The following is a 3,969-nucleotide window of genomic DNA, read 5'->3' as shown; positions in this document are numbered from 1 at the left end:
ATACTCCAGTCAAGTTTTACAATTTCCGAACATCAAATAGCAATGTTATTCTGCATAATGCCCCGACAATTAAGACTTGTTTTCAAATTGCAAACTTCACCTATCATGATATCTCTCCTTGGGTATCGATTTCCATCACATACCTTTTCAAATGCTAAGAAAGGTAAACCACTTATTCCTGACCAGTTTAATTGCATAAAACAAACTAATTTCCATAATGACACAGTTTGTGTACTCTCGAAGCGTTGACAACATAACAGCTCATTCCAACATTTAACCATGAAAATTATATTTCCCTAACGACGCCCAGCCTTTAACTAATAACATGATCAGTAATTTATGGAAAGAATTAATGTATGAATTCACTGCATTACGCCCCACATTTCCCTATCGTTTGCCTTTCTTATCAGCAAACTCCTACACATCGGCCATCTTCAGCCTGAACAAACAAATGATGTATTGGTTGTATTTGCAATGCAACGACATAATTACCACATTCACATGAAAGTATGCACTACCAATTTCTTCGCGTTAACACATTTTCTCAGTCACACGCAATAACGGATTTATTTTCCGAATTTTTCCTCTGTCGCCTTCCAACACTTCACTTTGCGCCGCCTTTCTTCTACCATACATTTCACAAACACGGGGACAACATCGACACGGGGACTTCACTTGCACATTAGGGAACACTTGTCACAGTGTTTGCGACGAGTACCACTTCCACATTGCGTTTTAATACCTACAATTTTTACTCAAATTCCGTGAGGTTCTTGCGTGATGCAAGAATCCTAGCCGATAGTTCCGCAACTGCCACTAGGGCGCACCACCTCCCGAGACACGGTTCCGTGAAACGGCAGGCGATGAGTCCAGCATACGATACAATGTATTATACCATCCGAGAATGCCACGTTTAACCAAGAAATGTAACTAATTCCACGTCAATGAGTGCTGCGCTGTCATTACCCGTACGCCTGTGTTGTTGATTCTCGTCTTGCCTCGTTGCCAAGGTAATGGCGTATTGTTGATCGAGCATCGAAATTTCGTGCTTTCGCGAAAACGTACCGTGGGATGGTTAGGGAGATGTACCGTTGAACATCGATGGTATGATAACAATCTTCAAACCTTATCTTTTCTGAAAATGACCGTTATTAATTACTTGGGTAGTTTAAACTATTTCTAATAATTCAATGAAAAACCCTCTGCACGCCATCTCCCAATGGACACCGGGAAGCGGAAGCCGATTTCCATGCCTTTAGAGTATGTAATCCCGCTGTGATAACCGAGGATCGAAGGAAAATGTCGCGTGGCATGCAAATTAAAATTATTCCCAAACCTATTTCTCTCATTCACCACATATCGGAATCAACGAAACTCTCGCATTAGGGAATAATTTCCGAGGAAGTGATTGCAGTAATGACTGAAAATGGATTTTTCCCAAAGCCTTTCCTCTCCAACGCTACATTAATGTCACTCTTGAAACACGCGAATAAAATATGTAGAAAATATTTCACATAGTGACATTTCTTTCTCAAAAGAAATTTTCGCGGCATATTCCTGCTCTGCATTGCTCGCGGTAGGTGATTGAAAATATTTTTTTTAAACAAGTTGAAGAATAAAAGTAATGCCAACAGCACCCGGTATTCCCAGGCGGTCACCCGTCCAAGTACTATCCGGGCCCTACGTAGTTTAACTTCGGTGATCGAACGAGAACCGGTGAATTGTACGTGGTGTGGCCGTTGGCGAGTACATGACCGAATCCTCAAAAAGTTATCATGACTTGAGAATCGAAGGAAGATCTGGTTTCTTCGCGGTTGTATCTGCTTTTGTTTCTGTTGAATAGTTACCATTTCCAGACAACAGTCCCTTTATGCTTAAGCAATTCTCAATTCCGTTATATCTTTTGGTCCATCTTTGAAAATGTGTTTATGAAAAATGTCTTTCGTAACGGTGTGCTTGTTGGTGTAATGGCGATTCGTTTCAGCTTTAATCCATTGGTAAATGTCGCCTGTTGTTGTTTCGACTGTTTAATGATCGATTTAACGCAAGGGATGCATTTACTTCTTCAAAGAAATTTTCTGGCAAAAGATGATTATGTAATGCGTAACGAGGGAATTAATTTGAGAAAGATAATTCTTGTCGTTCCAATTTCTTCATCTACATTTTCCGGACTTGACGGTGTTATGCTCTTTGTTGGTTAAGCAATGTGTAAAAAATCGTTTTCACCATTCTTGGAACAAAAAATGTTTTTCCCTACATTCATACATTTTTCTTTATGTCATTTATCTATCTCCCAATGCCAACACACTGCCACGGAGACAGGAATTCGTGGTTTTACTCCGAGTTATATTACGGAATAGGAAATTATTATCCTTCCTCGCTTATCGCGCTTCACTCTTTTTCCCAATTGCGATTATGAGGTGGCATTACTGCCCCTGTGATGCGAACCGATTTCGTAACATTTACGTGGAGGAATGACGAACGATAGTGCGCCCCTTCAAAAAAACTGTCCGTTGGCAGGGAGCCGACCTCGATTCAAAGTTCTCCCCTACCGACACTTGCTTACGTCACACGCTGCCGCTTCTCGGTCGGGGAGACGTACCTTCCCCCACCACCATTTCCGACCGTGGGAACAAGAGTCCCCTTCATGTTCCCATACAGGCGGGCGACTGGCATTTGCTTTCGTGAAACGTATGCCCGACGGAAATATTTCCAACCCTAAAATTTCACTTGCGCTATGGAAACACTTCATTGGACGTGTACACCGATCATTGATTGATAAATTCCTCGACATGACTATTGCGTGAAAGTAATGAAAGTGTACTGTTGACGAAGGAACGGTATACATTGAGCGTTTTTTCTTTTTTTCAAGTATTACACGTTATCTCGAAGCCTTGCAAAACCCTACTTCCATTAATGGCAGTCGATTACCTTTCCAACATTTTTAATGGTGCTATGCCATGAAAGTATGTGTTGCTGTCATTGGAGTGATTATCCTCGCCTGCAAGTCTTTCGATACGGCAGGTATTGAATGATGCCATGAATAGAAAACACTTACTCACTTTTTACGTCGACGGGAAACAAACGAAGGAGGCCATTGCGTCTTTTGAAAAATTCGCCCGTTGGAACTTCTTTTTTTCTTCCCGGCGTCCCCTACCCCACTCGCTGCGTTTAGGTTCGTGGTGGGGGAACCCGTCCCCCACCACCCGGATCCAAGCGTGGGAACTACCCCACACACGGGTTCCCAGGAAAGTTGTCTTCGTTGACCCAAGAATTTCCCCACCCCCGGATTCTTTCCACGTGGCGGTACTTCGCACGAAGAGAGAGTGCGTTACATAAAATTTGTGGACGAATAAAACTTTGAAACGGTATGGAGGGAAATGTTTATAACTGACTGCACGAAATGGATTACGTCGCACTGGTTTTTTCTGAAACAGTCTTCATCAATGAATTAGAGAATGAGGGATACAAATACATCTTCCACTAAGGACGCTGAATAATCTGATTCGCCAAGTAATACTTTCCAACTGCAACGAAAGAAAATGCTCGTGACGAGGGAGCATAATTTTAGACGATTCCGGCATTTAACGCGACTCCGGTGTGTATGGAAAAGGTGTTTGCGATATTCCGTGTCCACCACGGCTAAAAATTTATTTCAAAGTCACGGGGGACTGCATTGGGAATGATGCATCACATTTTAGAATTTTCTTTCATTCCCGTGATTTAATGAAGGGGAAAATAGGCGCTCTGGGATTTTCTCACCCGCGCGGTTACCCGAAGGAATGTTTCTTATTTCAGTAGCCGCCTTTCCGTCGGCCGATGTGCGCAGAGAAAGTCTGTGAATCGCCGGGAGAAGCACGCCGCACCATCTAGCGGCGGCGGCGGAACCATACTCAGACAGTTCGCAGCCAAGTGCGAAATAGGCGACCAGCTTGTTATTAGTTAATTTATGGTATATTAATACGAGAC

At 42.7% G+C, this 3,969-nt stretch overlaps 1 non-coding gene across 1 annotated transcript; it reads right to left on the bottom strand.

Annotated features, from left to right (window-relative positions):
• Positions 1-1,625: 1,625 nt before the first annotated feature.
• LOC124173649 lies at positions 1,626-1,744 on the bottom strand. Its single transcript, XR_006868683.1, has one exon. It is a non-coding gene; the product is annotated as a 5S ribosomal RNA (ribosomal RNA).
• Positions 1,745-3,969: the final 2,225 nt, after the last annotated feature.

This window comes from Ischnura elegans, unplaced genomic scaffold, assembly GCF_921293095.1.
Source record: "Ischnura elegans unplaced genomic scaffold, ioIscEleg1.1, whole genome shotgun sequence".
Classification (NCBI taxonomy): domain Eukaryota; kingdom Metazoa; phylum Arthropoda; class Insecta; order Odonata; family Coenagrionidae; genus Ischnura; species Ischnura elegans.
The sequence above is the reverse complement of the archived record's forward strand: the minus strand, read 5'-3'. Positions and strand labels throughout refer to the sequence as shown.